At 43.1% G+C, this 22,316-nt stretch overlaps 1 protein-coding gene across 1 annotated transcript in view; it reads right to left on the bottom strand.

Moving 5' to 3' along the window:
* Window positions 1-3,488: 3,488 nt before the first annotated feature.
* CEP192 (centrosomal protein 192) overlaps window positions 3,489-22,316 on the bottom strand; it is a 179,220-nt gene continuing 160,392 nt past the window's right edge. The window contains exon 49 of the mRNA XM_033178418.1: window positions 3,489-5,291. The gene's annotated coding sequence lies outside the window, so the exon portion shown is untranslated. The remainder of the gene's footprint in view (window positions 5,292-22,316) is intronic.

Raw genomic sequence — 22,316 nt, 5'->3', positions numbered from 1 at the left:
ACGTTCACAAACCACTGGACGCTTTAGTCATATTTATACGTCCTATATGGCTTGATCAATAGTCTCATATACTGAAGACACTGACAAATGCAATTAACAATGAAAGCCAAAGAATTACAATGTGATAATAAGATAAGTATTATTTATGTATTCCAATCAGGAAGATAATTATGAAACTCTAAACAAAGGAGAACACAGAAAATAGCTCATGTACACTCAATTATCTTGGTCCTACTTCAAATTAAATTCATTTAGGAAGAAACCTTTTTTTTTTTTGAGATGGAGTCTCACTCTGTCGCCCAGGCTGGAGTGCTGTGGCCGGATCTCAGCTCACTGCAAGCTCCGCCTCCCGGGTTTATGCCATTCTCCTGCCTCAGCCTCCCGAGTAGCTGGGACTACAGGCGCCGCTACCACGCCCGGCTAGTTTTTTGTATTTTTTAGTAGAGACGGGGTTTCACCGTGTTAGCCAGGATGGTCTCGATCTTCTGACCTCGTGATCCACCCGTCTCCGCCTCCCAAAGTGCTGGGATTACAGGCGTGAGCCACCGCACCCAGCCAGGAAGAAACTTTTTAAAGGATGATAAAATTTTAAATGCCATCCAAGTATGGTGGCTCATGCCTGTAATCCCAGCATTTCGAAAGGCTCAATCACTTGAACCCAGGAGTTTGAGACCAGCCTGGGCAACACAGGGAGATCCCGTCTCTACAAACTATAAAAGAATTAGCCAGGCATGGAGTGGCATGCCTGTGGTCCCACCTATTCTAGAGGCTGAGGTGGGAGGATTGGTTGAGCCTGGGAGGTCGAGGCTGAAGTAAACAGTGATTGTGCCACTGCACTCCAGCCTCGGCAACAGAGCGAGACGCTGTCAAAATACAACAATAATAATAAAATTTTAAACATCAGATTCTTTACAAAAAATTTAGAACTCCAGGAGAACACGCAACCACACAAACAAAATGACCTGCTCTTCAACAATGGTATAGATCGAGTTTGTCCGTGAACACAAAAGGTGAAAGCCGCGTGCGTGACAGACAACCGACGCAGCATGAAGATGCGAGCCCTGCAGATCTGCTAGAAATAGGAACATATGGATGTCTGCTGTTGAGAAAATATAACCACACACTAAATAACAAACACATGTATTAAATACGTATGTGAAGCCTTAATATTAATTAAAGGTATAAGATGTGGGCCGGGCGCGGTGGCTCAAGCCTGTAATCCCAGCACTTTGGGAGGCCCAGACGGGCGGATCACGAGGTCAGGAGATCGAGACCATCCTGGCGAACACGGTGAAACCCCGTCTCTACTAAAAAATACAAAAAACTAGTCGGGCGAGGTGGCGGCGCCTGTAGTCCCAGCTACTCGGGAGGCTGAGGCAGGAGAATGGCGGGAACCCGGGAGGCGGAGCTTGCAGTGAGCTGAGATCCGGCCACTGCACTCCAGCCTGGGCGACAGAGCGAGACTCTATCTCAAAAACAAACGAAAAAAAAAGATGTGTACATGATTTTTTAAAGCCACTATAAATATGGCCTAGTCAAAAAAAAATCTACACATTTTGCTAAATGATCCATTCCCTCGCGTGCAGACTGTGCTGCTGACCTCACAGCATAGAGGAACGCATGTCCCAGGCACTGGCCATAGGTGAGCATCTGTGAAGCATGCCTGTGCCCACCTCACACAGACTAGCGGCCGGCTGGCCCCTTCCTCACGCTCCTTGTGGAATCCTGACATGGTTTCTCACGCTGGTCATTTGCTTCCCACGTCCGGCCTCAAATATTGCTGAGCTACAGTAACCCTTTCAGTTCCACAATTACACCTTTAAATCCACTCGCAGTGTTCAGGCGTCACTTACACAGGCTCCGCTTTCGCCGGAGTGAGGACTGTGCCTTCACCGAGCAGAGACACGCGCCCACCTCAGCAGAGATGCACCAAACACGCCTGCTAACGCCCAAACCCCTGACTAGTTTTCTCGGAGCCCTTGTATTTTGATAAGATATAGTTTACACACCTAATACAGATGTAGAAACTGTCTTTCAACATCCGTACTTAGGACAAAATCCCATCTCCCAGGGCCCGGGAACCCTGTCAGGGCCTGAGTCCAAATCCTGGCGTCTTCACCCAGCAACCCCAGCAGGTCACTCAGCCTCTCGTGGCCTCTGTTTCCTCACAGTTGAATGCACAGAGACAGAGAATAACACAGTGGTTCCCAGGGCTGGGGAAGAAATGGGAGACAAAGCAGGTAAGGAGGAGGCCAGTCCAGAGAGCAGCATGAGGGCTGGAGGAATAAGACCTCATGGTATTGGGGATTTTTGCTGAAAAAGTAGATTTTAGGTGTTCTTGCCACACAAAAAATGGGTAACTATGTACGATGATGGATATGTTCATTTGTTTGACTATAGTCACCGTTTCACTATGTGTATATTTACTCAATTTCTGCCAATAACCAGTTTCTCTCAGCATAATTTCAGAATAAATAACATCACCACATCATGATACGCTGCTAGGCCATGTAGATATTGTCAAAAAGTTTACAAAAAAGGATTTTCTTTAAAAAAAAAAAAAAAAGACTTCATTCTAGCAAGCAGTTTGCCAGCTGGAGAAACACAGCCTTTGGTACAAAACATCGGTGTGCGCCAAGAAAACCAGGAGAAGCATCGTCTTGTACAGACGGTTTCCACCCCGGTTCCCACTCCGGTCTGCTTATGCAAATGAGGGATGCACGCTTGCTTAGTTTTGATTGGCCTGTGCTTGTTTAGTCATGATTGGTCAACGTAGGCACCGTCTGTGGGTTAAGGTCCAGGAGGTGACATGGGATTTCCTGGCAGCTGTTGATTCGGGTGGCGTGAGAACAGGAGCAGAAAGTCCCGAAGTTCCACAAGCATGTGGGTTTTCCAGCAAATGGCCCTGTGGCTCTATTTTGAATTTAGGACCAGTCAGCCACTCAGGATCTGCCTTGAAGGACTGACTCAGGCTCACAACGTGATTTTTAAAACTCGTGAGGTGTGGCAGTCGGGAGGCTAACTGAACGATTTCGCTCAACTTTGCTTTCAGCCCAGCTGGGGCCTCCTACATAAGTCAAGCCTAAGATTAAAATGGTGACTAGTGTAAGGGTTGTGCTGATTATTCATGTCGGGAGATTTAGGTGACCACGGAAGGTAGGACTCCCCTTCTCTGGCTTTCTCCTTTCCTGGATTTTTGAGCTGCCCAAATTCTGTTCTTTGGGTCTTCGAGGCAATAAGTTGCAGGCTTTTAGTACAGATTCTTGCTGCCTCTGCTTGGCTTGGACTGAGGCCGTCCTCTAGGGAAAAGCAACAGAAAGCAGGCGGCTGGCCCCTGCCATCCCTGCCTCCAGGTGTGGGCTCCGTCCAGGGTCAGCCTCCTCAGGGCTCTCTCCAGCACTCCCCACAGTTGTTTTTTATTTTTTTGTCCCAAGTTTGTGACTGTTGCCTGCGGGAGTGTGGCTGGCTGAGGGGTCACCTCTCCAGGGCTGAGGCTGAGGCCAGGTAGCCCTTAGGGAGTGACACTGTTCATCTGAAGCAAGTCCCCTTCTCCCTGCAGCAGCAGAATTTTATCCTCAGCTAAAGCCTCTGAGGATAAAATTACTTCATGTATAAATAAATTTATTTTTCTCTATGTATCCACATGCTGGCTTTTTATGTTAGTGCAGTGACGTTTTCCCTTTTTCCGGTTGCTTGGGTCTACCTGCCCCCTCTCTCGCAGCTCCACTGACCTCAGCCTCGGGGTTTGAGAGCACTTCCCCTCTTACAAATACTTAGACTTGGAGGATCTTTATTGGGTTCTTAACATTTCTCTGTGAAAAAGCAGGGCAGGCTTCACTGTGGCTCTTTTGCACTGCCAGAGGCTCACGGTGTGCTCCTGTTGGATGACGGCCTCATATCCCTGGAAATGGGCGATACCACGGACAACGCAGGCTTGGCATCCTCTTCCAAATGCACCCTCAGAATGCACACGGGCTTCAGAGAGCAGGATCCAAAGCCAGCTGGTTCCTCCACGTGCTGTTCCTGCAGGGGCAGCCATGAGGGACGGTGGAACCCTTTCATTTCTAACTGAGGTCAGGTGCATGGGGAGGCCGTGACTGAGTCCAAACTCGCTCTGCCGGCCACACAGCAGCCAATGCATCGAGAGACATGGAGTTGGGGCCAGGAAGGAGACTTTATCTCGGAGAGTCAGAAAATTGAGAAGATGGTGGAAACGAACGTCCCAGAGATCCATCTCGGAATCATGCGGGCTTTGCCTTGCTTGTCTTCTATGTGAGAGGGAAAGAAGGGGACTGACAATCGCAATTGTCTGAGCTCCAACAAGCGTCTGGAGGAAGTTTGTAAAACTTCTTTGTCCGTGCGTAATGGTCTCTCATGTGACGGTAGCTAAACCTCCCTGTCTCTATAAATCCTTAACAAAACATAGTTAGCTGTTTACATACTTCCCTTTTAATCCCAGAGTTAGTTTCAAAAACCGCATGATTGCTGTTTTTGTGTTTTATCTCAGTGCTCTAAAATTATCCTAGCCTACGTGCAGGAGTGGGTAGAGGCCCCTTCAACAAAAATGGAGCTAGTTGTGTCCGTTCTTTAGCTGTTTCCTTGTCACAGGCCCATGTGGAGAACGTGGTCAAGGAGTTCTGGAATGTTCTGCCACCTTGTAGGAATGGTCAGTGTGACTTCTTGTGTAAACTCTCAGATGCAGCTCAGCCCACCAGAAAGATATTTCAGACGAGGAACATGGGCACGAGCTGCAGCCTCCTTCTGGCTCTGCGCTAACGAGCTCACTAAATCTAGGACACGTGTTCACTCTATATTTGTAGAAAGTTATGTTTCATCTTTTTGCAAATTTGTTTGAAGGTTTTGGGGGTCCCGCCAAGATGCCTCTGCGACTCACCCAGCAAAGCCACAGAACTCCACCTGCCAACGAGCCTCGAGGTTGCTGAACCTGCTGCAGACACACTCAGTCTCAGCCCATGGCGGACCCCACATGGCACAAGCCCTTTCCCTCACTGACTCCCCGCGCTGCCTTATTCCTGGCCGTGTGCTGCTGTGTTCCTTGCTGGTGTGGGGCCTGCTTCGGTTCTGGTTCTGGTTCTAGTTTGGCCCTATCCAATGTGCAAGTCCTCTCAGCAATGACTGAAGCCAGGTTTTCCGGTCTGCCCTGGGGGGATCTGTCTCTACTGGGGCAGGAGGGGTCCATTCTCCACGGAGAGAGGACAGAAAATCCGGCTTGTTCTTTTCCTCCTGTCCTCCTGTGAGCTCAACTCCATCAAAAGGATGTGTTGCGCCCCCTGGAAAAGAGAACAGGTTTTAGGATCTGGACCCATGAGTGGTGCTTCTGGGTTGGCTGTGGCCTGTGGCTGAGGACACATGACACAAGCCACATGCACTCAGTGGGTCTGTGAGCCTCCAACGAGAAAAGCCTTTACCTCTCCTGGTGTCTGAAATCTTTTCTTATATCAACAATGTATTGATAAATTAGATTACAAAGTTTCTTACAGCAAAGGTACTTTGTCCTGAATGGCTGATAAGTGCTTATATGAATTTAATAGCCTCAAAATCCCCAGAAAATATAGAAACTGAACTTCTAATATTTTATTTTTATTTTTATTATTTTTTTAGAGGTGGGATCTCACTATACTGCCCAGTCTGGTCTTGAGCTCCTGGCCTCAAGCGATGCTCCCACCTCAGTCTCCTAAAGTGCTGGGGTTAAGGTATGAGCCACCATACCTGGCCTTCTAATATTTTAAATGTGTTAGCCTTTCAAGAAAAAATATTTCTCCTCAAAATTACTATCCCTTATAGCATTTTTTTCTATAAGAAACTAAGTTCATGTAATCAAAGTGATTAAACAAATCAGTTTGATAAATTTGGTTTAAAGACAGTGAATACGCCTTTTTCTTCATTTTTTTCTATGTTGCATATAATGCAGGCATACATTTTATTTTTGATAAGATGTAAATTTGTTTATGTTTTTAGGTTTAAATTCTCCAGTTCTTTTCCCTGTCTTTTTTTGTTTTATTTTCAAAGCTATACACAATTTCACACACATCCTTATGATCTAGATATATTTACCAAGACATTTAAGCATGTCTATTTCCTGTTTTTAAATCCCTATTAGCGGCCAGGCACGGTGGCTCATGCCTATAATCCCAGCACTTTGGGAGGTTGAAGCTGCCAGATTACTTGAGGTCAGGAGTTCGAGACCAGCCTGGCCAACATGGTGAAACCCCATCTCTTCAAAAAAATATGAAAATTAGGGCCGGGCACGGTGGCTCAAGCCTGTAATCCCAGCACTTTGGGAGGCCGAGACGGGCGGATCACGAGGTCAGGAGATCGAGACCATCCTGGCTAACACGGTGAAACCCCGTCTCTACTAAAAAAATACAAAAAATTAGCCGGGCGAGATGGCGGGCGCCTGTAGTCCCAGCTACTCGGGAGGCTGAGGCAGGAGAATGGCATAAACCCGGGAGGCGGAGCTTGCAGTGAGCTGAGATCCGGCCACTGTACTCCAGCCTGGGCAAGAGAGCGAGACTCCGTCTCAAAAAAAAAAAAAAAAAAAGAAAATTAGTTGAGCGTGGTGGTGTATACCTGCAATCCCAGCTACTCGGGAGGCTGAGGCAGGAGAACTGCTTAAACCCAGGAGGCGGAGGTTGCAGTGAGCAGAGATCACAGCACCGCATTCCAGCCTAAGCAACGAGAGAAACCCTGTCTCAAAATAAATAAATAAATAAATCCCTATAAGCTTCCTAAATAAAATATCCATGCATCATTATTAGTAATATTTGTTTTATAAATGTATTTTTATTTTTATGTTTTATTTCCATAGGTTTTCGGGAAACAGGTGGTATTTGGTTACATGAGTAAGTTCTTTAGTGATGGTTTCTGAGACTGGGTGCACCCATCACCCAAGCAGTGCACACAGCACACAATCTACAGTCTTTATCCCTCACCCCCTCCCACCCTTTCCCCTGAGTCCCCAGTGTCCACTGTATCCTTCTAATGCCTTTATTTCCTCATAGCTTAGCTCCCACCTATAAGAACATGCAGTGTTGGGTTTTTCCATTCCTGAGTTACTTCACTTAGAATAATGGTCTCCAATTCCGTCCAGGTTGCTGCAAATGCCAATATTTCATTCATTTTTATGGCTGAGTAGTATTCCAAGGTGTATATATAACACAATTTCTTTATGTTGATTGATGGGCATTTGGGCTGGTTCCATATTTTTGCAATTGCAAATTGTGCTGCTATAAACATGCGTGTGCAAGTATCTTTTTCGTATAATGACTTCTGTTCCTCTGGGTAGATACCCAGTAGTGGTATTGCTGGATCAAATGGTAGTTCTACTTTTAGTTCTTTAAGGAATCTCCACAGTTTTCCATAGTGGATGTACTAGTCTACATTCCCACCAGCCATGTAAAAGTGTTCCCTTTTCACCACATCCCCACCAACATCTATTATTCTTTTGATTTTTTTTTTTTATTGTGGCCATTCTTGCAGGAGTAAGGTGGTTTTGCATTGTGGTTTTGTTCTTTTTGTTTGTTTGTTTGAGACAGAGTCTCACTCCGACACCCTGGCTGGAGTACCGTGGCACGATCTCAGCTCACTGCAGCCTCCACTTCCCAGGTTTAAGCATTTTTCATGCCTCAGCCTCCTGAGTAGCAGGCATTACAGGTGCCCACCATCACGCCCAGCTAATTTTTGTATTTTTAGTGAAGGCAGGGTTTCACCATGTTGGCCAGGCTGGTTTCAAACTCCTGACCTCAAATGATCCTCCTCCCTTGGCCTCCCAAAGTGTTATTGTGGTTTTGATTTGCATTTCCCTGATAATTAGTGATGCTGAGCATTTTTTCATGTTTGTTGGCCATTTGTGTATCTTCTTTTGAGAACTGTCTATTCATGGCCTTAGCCTACTTTTTGATGGGATTGTTGGTATTTTTCTTGCTAATTTGTTTGAGTTCCTTGTAGATTCTGGATATTAGTCCTTTGCCAGATGTATAGATTGTGAAGATTTTCTCCCACTCTGTGGGTTGTCTGTTTACTCTGCTGATTGTTTCTTTTGCTGTGCAGAAGTTTTTTAGTTTAATTAAGTCCCATCTATTTGTCTTTGTTTTTGTTGCATATGCTTTTGGGTTCTTGGTCATGAAGTCTTTGCCTAAGCTAATGTCTAGAAGGGTCTTTCCAATGTTATTGTCTATAATTTTTATGGTTTCGGGTCTTAGATTTAAGTCTTGATACATCTTGAGTTGATTTTTGTATAATGCAAAAGGTGAGGATCCAGTTTCTTTCTACCACATGTGGCTTGCCAATTATCCCAGCACCATTTGTTAAATAGGGTGTTCTTTCCCCACTTCATTTTTTTGTTTGCTTTGTCAAAGATCAGTTGGCTGCAGGTATTTGGGTTTATTTCTGGGTTCTCTATTCTGTTCCATTGGTCTATTTGCCTATTTTTATACCAGTACCATGCTGTTTTGGTGACTATGGCCTTGTAGTATAGTTTGAAGTAGATAATGTGATACCTCCAGATTTGTTCTTTTTGCTTAGTCTTGCTTTTGCTATGCAAGCTCTTTTTTGGTTCCATATGAATTTTAGGATTGCTTTTTCTAGTTCTGTGAAGAATTATAGTGGCATTTTGATGGAAATTGCATGGAATTTGTAGATTGCTGTTGGCAGTATGATCATTTTCACAATATTGGTTCTACCCATCCGTGAGCATGGGATGTGTTTCCATTTGTTTGTGTCATCTATGATTTCTTTCAGCAGTGTTTTGTAGTTTTCCTTCTAGAGGTCTTTCACCTCCTTAGTTAGGTATATTCCTAAGTCTTTCATTTTATTTATTTATTTTTGCAGCTATTGTAAAAGGGATTGAGTTCAGCTTGGTTGCTGATGTGTATAGCAGAGCTACTGACTTGGGTGCATTAATTTTGTATTCTGAAACTTTGCTGAATTCCATCAGCTCTAGGAGCTTTTGGGGAGAGTCTTTAGGGTTTTCTAGGTATACAACCGTATCATCCGCAAACAGTGACAGTTTGACTTCTTCTTTACCAATCCGGATGCCCTTTCTTTCTCTTGTCTGCTCTGGTTAGGACTTCCAGTACTATGTTGAATAGAAGTAGTGAGAGTGGGCATCCTTGTCTTGTTCCAGTTCTCAGGGGAGATACTTTCAACTTTTCCCCATTTAGTATTATGTTGACTGTGGGTTTGTCACTGATGGCTTTTGCTACATTAAGATATGTCCCTTCTATGCCTATTTTGCTGAGGGATTTAATCATAAATGAATGCTGGGTTTTGTCAAATGCTTTTTCTGCATCTATTGTGATGGTCATGTGATTTTTGTTTTTATTCTGTTTATGTGGTGTATCACATTTATTTACTTGCATGTGTTAAACCATCCCTGCATCCCTGGTGTGAAACGCACTTGATCATGGTGGAGTATCTTTTTTACATGCTGTTGGATTCAGTTAGTTAGTATTTTGTTAAGGATTTTTGCATCTATATTCATCAGGGATATTGGCCTGTAGTTTTCTTTTTTTGTTATGTCCTTTCCTGGTGTTGGTATTAGGGTAACACTGCCTTCATAGAATTATTTAGGGAGGATTCCCTCTTCCTTTGTATTTTAGAATAGTGTCAATAGGATTGGTACCAATTTTTCTTTGAATGTCTGATAGAATTCAGTTGTGAATCCGTCTGGTCCTGGGCTTTTTTTTATTGTTGACAATTTTTTCATTACCATTTCAATCTCGCTGCTTGTTCTTGGTCTGTTCAGAGTTCCTATTTCTTCCTGGTTTAATCTAGGAGGGATGTATATTTCCAGAAATTCATCTATCTCCTCTAGGTTTTCTAGTTTATGCACATAAAGGTGTTCATAGTAGCCTTGAATAATCTCTTGTATTTCTGTGGTATCAGTTGTAATATCTCCCATTTTGTTTCTAATTGAGCTTATTTGGATCTTCTCTCTTCTTTTCTTGGTTAATCTCGCTAATTTAGTCTATCAATTTTATTTACCTTTTTAAAGAACTTTTCACCTTTTTGTTTCATTTATCTTTTGTGTTGTTTTTGTGTCTCAATTTCATTTAGTTCTGCTCTGATCTGTGTTATTTCTTTTCTTGTGCTGAGTTCGGGTTTGGTTTGTTTTTGTTTCTCTAGTTCCTTGAGGTGTGACCTTAGATTGTCTGTGCTCTTTCAGACTTTCTGATGTTGGCATTTTTTAAGGCTATGAACTTTCCTCTTAGTTCTGCCTTTGCCATATCCCAGAGGTTTTTGTTTGTTTGTTTGTTTGTTTGGTGTTTTGTTTGTTTGTTTGCTTGAGACAGAGTCTGCTCTGTCACCTAGGCTGGAGTGCAGTGGTGAGATCTCGACTCACTGCAACCTTCACCTCCCAGGTTCAAGCAATTCTCTGCCTCAGCCTCCCGAGTAACTGGGATTAGAAGAGCCTGCCACCACACCCAGCTAATTTTTTGTGTGTGTGTTTAGTGGAGACAGGGTTTCACCATCTTGGCCAGGCTGGTCTTGAACTCCTGACCTCATGATCCACCTGCCTCAGCCTCCCAAAGTGCTGGGATCACAAGCATGAGTCCCAGAGGTTTTGATAGGGGGTGTCACTATTATCGTTCAGTTCAAATACTTTTTAAATTTCCATCTTGATTTCATTGTTGACCCAGTGATCATTCAGGAGCAGGTTATTTAATTTCCATGTATTTGTATGGTTTTGAGGATTCATTTTGGAGTTGACTTCCAATTTTATTCTACTGTGGTCTGAAGGAGTACTTGATAAGATTTCAATTTTCTTAAATTTATTGAGACTTGTTTTGTGGCTTATCATAGGATCTGTCTTGGAGAATTTTCCATGTGGTCTTGAATAGAATGTATATTCTGCAGTTGTTGGGTAGAATGTTCTGTAAATATCTGTCAAGTCCATTTGTTTTTAGAGCTTAAATTCATTGTTTCTTCATTGACTTTCTGTCTTGATGATCTGTCTAGTGCTGTCAGTGGATGTTGAAGTCCCCCACTACTATTGTGCTGCTGTCTATCTCATTTCTTAGGTCTAGCAGTAATTGTTTTATAAATTCGGGGTGACACTGTCTGCTAAAATGGCTTGTGTGACAACAGATGGTTCTCTATCTCCACCTCCCAATTCTACCTGCAAATGGAAGTTATTGGTTGGGTTAACATTTATAATTAACATTAGTGACTGAGACTACACTAGGAGCAATAGTGGCAAAGAAATATGATTGTGCATTCAATGGGATGTGCTTTTGTTCATCAAGGATAAAGACATTCGTTTTGTCTAAAGTGTTTGTTTGCTCCAGAATGGGAAAGACAGTAGTGAAAGATACAACTTGAATGAAAATAGAAAATTATGGCAGGTTTAAGGAGAGTAAACCTTATTTTCCTTGATTCCAAATATCTGCAAATAATGAGTCTGAAAAAAAAAAAAAACAATGAAATGTATTACAATTTGGGCAAAATTTGTTCATACTTAATGGGTTTGTTCATAAGAAAAAATAAAAGCATATGAATCCTTTGCTGCCAAATATTACATTAATGCCAGACTAGAATTGGGTCTTGTCTCTGTTAAAACGGCAGAAGTGGTCTTGGAGTATTTAGTCTGATATTCAAGAAGTGGTAATAGACCAGGTCTGAGAGCCTTTGGAAGTGGGATTGAGTGGATGCATGAGGGAAATCTGAATTTTGCCACTGTGATTTTTTTTTTTTTTTTTTTTTTTTTTGAGATGGAGTCTTGCTCTGTCGCCCAGGCTGGAGTGCTGTGGCCGGATCTCAGCTCACTGCAAGCTCCGCCTCCCAGGTTCACGCTATTCTCCTGCCTCAGCCTCCCGAGTAGCTGGGACTACAGGCGCCCGCCACCTCGCCCGGCTAATTTTTTATATTTTTTTTTTTTTAGTAGAGACGGGGTTTCACCGTGTTAGCCAGGATGGTCTCGATCTCCTGACCTCATGATCCGCCCATCTCGGCCTCCCAAAGTGCTGGGATTACAGGCTTGAGCCACCGCGCCCGGCCGCCACTGTGATTTTTTATGTTTTCTTTGTGATCAGTATACGATGTAGCCTTTCTCCTTCTTCTGGATGTGTCCTTAATCTGTAGCTTAATAAACTACGCTTTTGTAAGCTGAAACAAAACATTCTTTAATATCTCACTCATCTCTTAGGATTCATAAGTATTTTTATTGAGGTTCTTTGCTTTAATTGGCATTATTTGCAAAGATTCAATAAGAATCTGTCCTCCTTTTTCATTAGGATATAATTGGACTAATTGTGTGACCAAATTGTTTGGATTTTTATGGTGTTATATTTGAGAAAAAATTGTGTGTGATCAGGCGTCAGACCAAAGGCAGAACTTCGGACTGCTGTCCACGCCCCTAAGGCCCTCCCTCTACCCAGAGCAGGTTGAGGGCCCACATGCCGTGGGAAACAGCGGGGACACTGGGAATGTTTAGACCTGGGAGGAGAGGCGTGTGGAGGGCTCAGCAAATGTCTTCAAAGAGGTACGGCTGGAGGAACCCTTCCTGGCGTTCTCTGCCGTTACATACGGGCTACACCCTGAGACGGCACCTTTCCCTTTGGTGTTCCCCACCAGACACATGTGGGCGACCCAATTTTCTGTTCCTTTGAACTGGGCTCCTCTCCGGCAGACCCTCTGTTTGCCATTTGTGCCGGGACTCCCAGAGTGCCAGCTTCCCCATGGGGCGAATCGGATCAGCCATTTGCCTCAGAAAAACCCTTTCTCATACTCGGGAGGCTGAGGCAGGAGGATCGCTTGGGCCCAGGAGTTCAAGGCTGCAGTGAGCTGTGATCGCACTGCTGCACTCCAGTCTGGGCAGCAGAGCCAGCTTGACGTGGCCTCCCAGCCTTTCCTCTCTCTTCCTGGACTCTGACGCTTCCATTCTCACAAGCATGGGGTTTCACACACTTCCAGGCCTCAGGGCTTGTAGTGCCCACCTCCCACCCGGTGTGCCCCTTCCTTGGCACAGACGCTCCCAACTCCCTCACCAGGCTGCTGCTGTGGAAGGGGCTTCCTGACCCCATGGCCTCCGTGGCTGTGCTTTCACCCCGTCCCACTTATAACCATGGTGTGTGGCTCAGGCCCCTGCCTGGACTATCTTCTCATTTTGGCATCCAGCAAAGAGCACAACCTATGGAAATGTACACAACCGTGCTAAAAAACAAACAAATCAAATCTGGTATAAGTCTCTCATTTTGCAACAGAAAAAGAGAAGTTGTTAAGAAGTAGTGTGACGTGCCTGAGATCCCACAATCAGTTAGTGGCAAAGCTGGGACGAAATCCTAACTCTCTCTGGGCCACTCCTACCTGCCTTCTCTTAACACCTGCAATTCCTGGTGGCTGTGAGGACCAAGCTGGAACTGATGACCTCAGCTCCAGGCAGGTACCCAGGGTCTGTGTGTGAGAGAAAGCTGCTTAAATAGCAGTGATGCCAGGGCACAAAGCCCGACAGGTGGGGGACCCAGGCCCCACCCTCAGCCCTCCCCACGGCCTCCACCTCCTGGGATGTGTGATCTAGGCAGAGTCTTCAGTGCTGCAAGGCACAGGATGGTGCTGGCTGTCAGGGGGGATAGGAGGAAGAGGTGGAGGTGGAGAAGAGGATGGTGATGATAGATAATAGCTATTACCCAACATCAAAATTCTTGCCTTCCAAAAGTGGGTCTCTCACTTCTGGGACTATATGGCCAAAGGCCAAGACCCCCGTGGGAAGCAGGGAGAGGATTCTTTCCTTAGGGAGAGAGCTGGGCCATGTGGACTCTGCACATCCTTCAAAGCCGGGGTTCCCACTATGACTGGACACACAGATATGAGTACACTGCTGTGGGGAGGCTGCCCAGAGCTCAGAGTCGGGCTCCAAGGCCAGGCTGACTTCACGTCCCGCTGCATGGTTCCACAAAGGGGTCCCAAGGAGCCCATGCCCACAAGGCTTCGAGGTCATCTCAGCACTTACAGAACAGCCACGCATCCCTGGACACCCAAGTCTCGAGACTTTTTATGGCTCAGTGTATTTGAGCCAGCAGGCAGCTCACTCCGTGATTCCCCAGGCACCATGCGCCAATGGTGCCACGCTGACTCCTCCGGCAACCAGCACCACGCCAAGGGTCTCACTACGAATCACAAGACTGAAGGGACACTGCTCCCCAACAAATGGAATGCGCAGAAACACGAAATTCAAACCCCTCGTCTTGACCTGCTAAGCTCTGTCCTCATTGATGGCTAGAAAGGAGCGGTGATACCCTGAGGGCAGAATGTGTGGCTCCAGTAGCTTGGAGTCCAATCACTGCTGTTACCTGCCACTAACCAACTCTGGAGCCCTGCATTCTCCGGAGGTAATTTTGTACATAGACTGAGAAAGAGTCGGTTTAGGGGGCAAGCCAGCCACCGAGGGAGAGAGAAAAGAGGCCTAGAGGAAAGATGTAGAGACCTGGGCTCTGGTCCTGGATACGCCCCCATGTCCTGTGCAATTGGAGCCGGTCACTTAATCAGACCCTCAGCTTCCTTACCTGGGAAGTGGGGATAATAATACTTGCTCATCTCACTTTGCAAGATTATTCAAGTCAAATGATCACCTCCTTAGCCAATACTATAAGCAATGCACACTTGTTTAAGGATTTATTACCTGGTAAGCAGCCCTTTTATTTTTTTCTCTGAAAGGATTTTAATCCTTTAGCCATTGAGAGAGCCAACCCTGGATTACCCTTGCCAAAATAAATCACTTCCTACTCAAAAACACACCTCACTTCACACCACTGAACCGGACACTTAAAAATGGTTAGAATGGTAAATGTATGAGGTGTATATTTTACCACCCTCGCCACACACACACATCACTTCCTATTCCCGCATCTCACCATGGAATATTCCTTCCACTACTGCACTTTTGGAGTCCCCCGGCAGCTGGTTCCAGCCCCGCCCTCCCATGGTGCCTCACCAGCCTGCATCAGGCCACAGGCCCCTCCTTCATCCCCACATCGGGACACCTCTCACCTAGTGACTGCAACTACTGGGGACCCTTTGCATCCCCAACAAGAGTGCCACCGCCAGAATGCACAGACTGGGACCCTTAGCACATCGGTCAGTACTTTATGCAAGACAGACACTCAGTGTATGTTTGGCAATTGGCCGATTTCTCTGTCCACAGTGAAGGAAGGGGATGAGGCTGAGGCCTGCAAAGGACATGACTCCTCCGAAGTAGTGGTCCTCTAGCTCCTCACCATGTGAATTTTATTCGCTGCTTCCCTGTGACGCTCGTATTTGTTTTCTAAAAGGTCACCACAGGGAAATGGCATCACCAACACCGTGGAGTAAGACGCCTCAAGTATCATTCCTCCCAAGACGCTGACTTCACAATCTACGGTCCAGAAAGTCTGTATGAGAACTCCAGAAACCATTTAAGAAGTTGCAGCACCCTAGGCAAACTCAAAGCCAGAACAGCCACTTTGAAAAAGGTACGAAAAGCCATTTTATTTCAACCCCAAAAGCCATTCCTCAAAGCAGCACAATCAGCAGAAAGCACCCAGTTCACAGCTTCTCCCTCAAGGGAAAGAAAAGACTGGAACATGTGTCCAAGATTCCGACTTTTCAGGGAGGGGCCGCCTGAAGCAGTGGTTTTTGTCTCACTTGAACTGGACCCACGGCTGGAGCTGATACACTTTGGACATCCGAGGAGCCACAGGAACAAAAGAGCTCAGTGGCTTCTGGCAGCCCCAAATAACCTGCAAGACTCCAGGCAGACACCAGAGGGAGCAAGAGATTACAAGCTCCTGAAAAAGAAACCAGAAAACCGCTCTACCTGGGAAATGACATGCACACGCCCAGAGAGGACACATCCCAAAGGTTGGAGAGGCCTCTGGAATCTCCCACCCAGATGACTGGTGAAAGTTTTCCCTTTATGAAGCCAGACCTAAAAGACTGCAATAGGTGGCTTGTTTTCCAAATGCACAAATCACAGCATGAAATAATAAGACCCATGGAGAAGCAAGAAAACATGGGTGAACCAAAGGAAAAAAATAAATCTCCAGAAACTGACTCTAAATGAATAGAGGTCTACGAATTACCTCAAAAATAATTTCAAATATTTCTCTTAAAGAAACTCAATATACTACAAGAGAACACAGATTAACAACTAAATTAAATCAGGAAAACAATGCATGAACAAAATGAGGTTATCAACAAAGAGATAAAAACTGCAAAAAAAAAAAAAAAAGAGAGAGAGAGAACGAAGCATAAATTCTAGAGCTGATGAATTCAATAAGTGCATTGAAAAATTCACTACAGGGGCCAGTTGCAGTGGTTCAAACATATAATCCCAGCATTTTGGGAGTCCAAAGCGGGCAGATAACTTGAGGCCAGGAGTTCAAGACCAGCCTGGACAACATGGTGAAGCCCCATCTCTACCAAAAACATATAAAAATTAGCCAGGCATGGTGACATGTGCCTGTAGTCCCAGGTACTTGGGAAGCTGAGGTGGGAGGATTGTTTGAGCCCAGGAGGTGGAGGTTGCAGTGAGCTGAGATCACGCCATTGCAGTCCATCTTGAGGGATAGAGCCAGACACACACACACAAAAAAAAAAAAAGAAAGAAAAAGGAAAGTTTACTACAGAGATTCAACAGCAGACTTGATCAAGCAAACAAACAACAAAAGAATAAGCAAACTTGAAGACAGGTTTTATGAAATTATTAAAGTAGAGAAATGAAAGGAAAAAGAATGATGAAAAGTAAAGAAAGCCTAAGGGAATTATACACCATCATCAAGCCAACCAATACATGTCATATGAAAGTCCCAGACAGAGATAAGAGAGAGAAAGGGGCAGAGAGCTTATTTGGAAAAACAATGGCTGAAACCTTTCCAAATCTGAGGAAGGAAACAGATATTCAAATCCAAGAAGTTCACAGGACTCCAATTTGGATGAACATAAACAGGTCCACAGCTTGGTTATAATATATAGAAGTCAAAAACAAAGAAAATTTTGAAGGTATCAAGAAAAAGCGACTTGTCATACACAAGGGAGCTTCCTTGAGACTATCAGTAATTTCTAAGCAGAAATTACAGGCCAGAAGGTAGTAGAATGATCTATTTAGAGTGCTAAAAGACAAAAAAAACTACCAACCAGGAATACTACAACCAGCAAAACTGTCTTCGGACTTGAAGGCAAGAACTTCCTGTTTCAAAATGGCAGTGTAGAAGCAAGCTGGCTTCACTCCCCTCAACCTCCTGCCCCAGAAAACTGAAACATATATCTATACGGCACTGAGATTCTCCCAAGCAATATCTCAGAACTCAAAAATGAAGATGAGACAGTTCCCACAGCCACAGATGAAGAAACTCTGAGCAGACAGAAAGAGAACTGGACTTTCACATTTGTGATGCCCCTCCCCACATTCTGCCTATCACCAAGCACATGGAAAAATTTCCTCTCAACTCATAGTTTCTACACTGGAAAAAGTGAGATCGAGGTGGACAACCAGCTCCCCACTGTCTTGGATTCTCTGGCACATCTGACCCTACCTTAGCCCATGGAAAGCATTATGAGTGCCTGAAGGGAGAAATATCCTTGAGGACAGGCAGAGACGAAATAGGCAGGCAGGACAACCATCCCCAGTCCTGGAAACTCTGCTCTGTAACTTGGCTAAAGAAGACACCAAATCAGAGAGGCTGTTCAGCAGCACCACATGTAAAAGATTCATTTCACAGGTCTCCTGGGCACAAACCCCTTGCCAGCCTTCCCATACTGGTGGAACATCCTCTTTGGGGCCTCCCCCATTCAAGAAGGGCAGCATTCATGTCATTCATTACAGCTGGGTGGACCGGGATTTAGGCACCACCCACAACTGTAAAGGAACCAGGCAACCTAGTGGTAAAGAAGCTCTACAGACACAAACCCAATACAAGCCAGACAAAGAAGACTTACTTAAATAATCCCTCAATGCAAAGATGTAGACTACATCCACAAGAAACAACTGTGAACAGGGAACCATGACCTCCTCAAACAGAAAAAGCAAGGAACCAGTGACTGACCCTAATAAGATGGCAATATGTGAGCTCTCTGACCAAGAATCCAAAACTGCAGGGGTTGTTTGTTTTTAGAGACAGAGCCCAGGCTGGGATGCCGTGTCATGATCTTAGTTCACTGCAACCTCAAACTCTTGGACTCAAGCAATCCTCTCAAGTAGCTAGGACTACAGGCGTATGCCACCATACCTGGCTAATTTCTTTTTAAATTATCTTTATGTAAAAATGTAGTCTCACTATTTTTTTTCCAGCCTGGTCTCAAACTCCTGGCCTCAAGTAGGTCTCCTATCTCAGCTTCTCAAAGCACTGGGATTATAGGTGTGAGCCATCATGCTCAGCCCAAAACTGCAGTTTTAAGGAAACTCAATGATCTTCATGATAACACAGAAAAGCAATTGAGAAATTTAACAAAGAGATTGAAATAATTAAAAAGATCACACACAACTCTTAGAAGTGAGAAATACATGTACTGAACTGAAAAGTTACTAGAGGCTCTCAACAGCAGAATGGATGAAGCACAAGAAAGAATCAATGAGGCCGAAGACAGCCTATTTGAAAATACATAGTATGAGGAGAAAAGACAAAAAAAAAGTGAAAAGGAACAAAGATTACCTATAAAATATAGAAAATTACTTCAAAAAACAAACTTAAGAATTATTGGTGTTCAAGAGGGAGTTGAACAAGAGTAAGGGGAGTAGAAAGCATATTCAAAAAGAAAAATAGAAAACTTTCCAAAACTTGAGAAAGATATAAATAACCAGGTACAAGAAGGTAAGAGATCACCAGATTTGATTCAAATAAGACAAACTCTGAAAGATCAAGAACAAAGAAAGGTCCTAAAACCAGCAAGAGAACAGAAGTAAATCACACATAAAGAAGCTACAATTTGTCCAGCAACAGACTTCTCAATGGCAACCATACAAGCCAAGAGAGAGGAGACCACATTTTCAAAGTGATGAAAGAAAAAAAACCCTGCCATTCAATAATACTGTACTCAGCAAAGTTATCCTTCAAATATGAAGAGATAGTCTTTTTCAAACAAAACTGAGAGTTCACCACCACCACACCCATCTTACAAGAAATGCTAAAGATAGTTCTTTAATCTGGAAAAAAAAAAAAAAAACACTAAAATGCCAAAAGAAAAAAATAAAAAATGAAAAACATTTGAAAGTATAAAACCTACAGAAAAAATTAAGTATTCAGCTCAGACAAACCCAGTATACCCTAATATTGCAATTGTGTTGTGCAGTCCTCTCATAGTTCTAGCACGAAGTCCAAAAGACAAATATATCAAAAACAATAATAGTTATAGCAGCCTGTTAAGAAATAGATAATGTAAAAATATGTAAATTGAGACAACTAAAAGTTAAAATATGGGGGGATGGAGTTAAAGTGCAGAGTTATTTTTTTCTTTGTAATCTAAGTTGTCATCTCTTTAAAATAACTTATAAGATGCTTTTTATAAACTTCATGGTAGCCATAATCCAAAACCTATATAGATTTCCTAAAAATAAGAAGAAACAAATTAAAACATGCTACAAGACAAAGTAAGTTAACAACAAAAGAAGGTAGTAAGAAAGGAAGAAAAGGAGAAAGGATGTAAAAAACAATCAGAAAACAAGCAACAGAATGACAGTAGTAAGTCCTCACTTATGATTAATAACACTGAATATAAAAGGACTCAGTCCTCTTAGATAAAAGGCATAAAATGGCTGAATCAATAAAGAAACAAGACCCAAATATATGCTGCCTACAAGAAACCACCTTCAACTATAAAGATACACATAGATTGATGGTGAGGGGGTAGGAAAAGATATTCCATGGGACTGGAAACTAAAAAAGAGCAGATGTAGCTATATTTATCTCAGACTACAAATCAAAGACTAAAAAGATACAAAGAAGGTCACCGTTTAATGATAGAGTAAATTCAGCAACAGAATATAACAATTATAAATATGTATGTACCCAATACCAGAGCACTGAAGCATAGAAAAGCAAACATTAACAGATCTAAACGGAGAGATAGACTGAAATGTAATAGTAGGGGACTTTAACACCATACTCATTAATGGACAGATCATTCAGAGAGAAAGTCAAAAAAAAAAAAAATTTAAACTATACCCAAGACTTACTAGGCCTAACTGACATTTACAGAACATTTCACCTAATTATTGCATTCTTTTCATCAGCACATGGGAATAATCTCCAAAATAAACCATATCTTAGGCCACAAAACAAGTCTCAACAAATTCAAAAATGCAGAAATCATATCAAGTATGTGTTTCTGACCATGATGGAATAACAGTAGAAATCAATGAGGAACCTCAGAAACTTCACAAGTACATGGAAATTAAACAATGTGCTCCTGAACGATCAATGGATTAAGGAAGGAATTTAAAAGGAAATTTAAAAATTTCTTGAAACAAATGAAAATGAAAATACAACATACCACAATCTATGGGACGTGGCAGAAGCAGTACTAACAGGGAAGTTTATAGCAATAAATGGCTATATCAAAAATGTAGAAAGACTTCGAATAAACAACCTAAAATACACCTCAAGGAATTACAAAAGCAAGAACAAACCAAACCCAAAATTAGTAGAAAGAAAGAAATAATAAAAATCAGAGCAAAAATAAACAAAATTGAGACTTAAAAAAATACAGAAATCAACAAAATGAAAAGTTGTGTTTTTTTTTTTGGAAAGAAAAGATAAAAGTCTTCAGCTAGACTAAGAGAAAAATGAAAGAAGACCCAAATAGATAAAATTAGAAACAAAAAAGGAGACATAACAACTAGGCCACAGAAATACAAAGAATCATTGCAGACTACTGTGAATAACTATATGCCAACAAATCAGAAAGCATAGAAGAAATGGATACATTCCTGGACACATTCACCCCATCAAGATTGAACCATGAAGAAATAGAAAACTTCAACAAACCAAAAATGAGTAAGAAGATTAAAGCCATAATAAAAAGTTTTCTGTGAAAAAAAGAAAGAAAGTGGCCAGGTGCAGTGGCTCACCCCTGTAATCCCAGCACTTTGGAAGGCTGAGGTGAGCAGATCACGAGGTCAGGAGATCAAGACCATCCTGGCTAACACGGTGAAACCCCGTCTCTACTAAAAAATACAAAAAACTAGCCAGGCATGGTGGCGGCGCCTGTAGTCCCAGCTACTCGGGAAGCTGAGGCAGGAGAATGGTGTGAACCTGGGAGGCAGAGCTTGCAGTGACCTGAGATCCGGCCACTGCACTACAGCCTGGGCAACAGAGTGAGACTCTGTCTCAAAAAAAAAAAAAAAAAGCCCAGATATAATGGCTTCACTGTTGAATTCTACCAAATGTTTTACAAAGAACTAGAACCAATTCTACTCAAACACCTAAAAAAAATTGAAGTAGAGGGAATACTTCCTAACTTGTTCTCTGAAGCCAGCATTTCCCTGATACCAAAACCAGACAAGGACACAACAAAAAAAGAAAATGGTAAGTCAGTATCACTGATTGAACATAGAGGCAAAAATATGCAACAAAATACTAGCAAACTGAATTTAACAACACATTAAAGTGATTTTTCAACATGGTCAAATGGGATCTATCCTAGAGATGCAAGGATGGTTTAACATATGCAAATCAATAAATGTGATACATCACATTAATAGAACCAAGAACAAAAACTATATGATCATCTCAACACATCCAGAAAAAGCATTCAATAAAACTCAGCATCCCTTTATGATAAAACCCATCATCAAACTCAGTATAAAGGGAACATACCTCAAAATAATATAGGCTATATATAACAGTTCCACAGCTTATATGGTAGTGAATAGGGAAAAATTGAAGACCCTTCCTCTAACATATGGAACAACTCAAAAAACACCTACTTTCAACCCTTTCTTTTTTTGAAACAGAGTCTCGCTCTGTCACCCAGGCTGGAGTGCAGTGGTGTGATCTCAGCTCACTGCAACCTCCCCCTCCTGGGTTCAAGTGATTCTCATGCCGCAGCCTCACAAGTAGCTGGGATTACGGGCATGCGCCACTGTGTCTGACTAATTTTTATATTTTTAGTAGAGACGGGGTTTCTCCGTGTTGCCCAGGCTGGTCTTGAATTCCTGGCCTCAAGCAATCTGTCCACCTTGGCCTCCCAGAGTGTGGAGATTACAGGTGTGAGCCTCTGCACCTGGCTACTTTTACCATTTTTATTCAACATAATACTGTAAGTCCCAACCAGAGAAATTAGGCAAGGGAAAGAAATAAATGACATCCAAATTTGAAAGAATTAAG

Source organism: Trachypithecus francoisi, unplaced genomic scaffold, assembly GCF_009764315.1.
Source record: "Trachypithecus francoisi isolate TF-2019V2 unplaced genomic scaffold, Tfra_2.0 Lachesis_group19, whole genome shotgun sequence".
Lineage (NCBI taxonomy): Eukaryota > Metazoa > Chordata > Mammalia > Primates > Cercopithecidae > Trachypithecus > Trachypithecus francoisi.
Note: the sequence above shows the minus strand (reverse complement) of the source record. Positions and strands in the feature narration are given on the sequence as shown.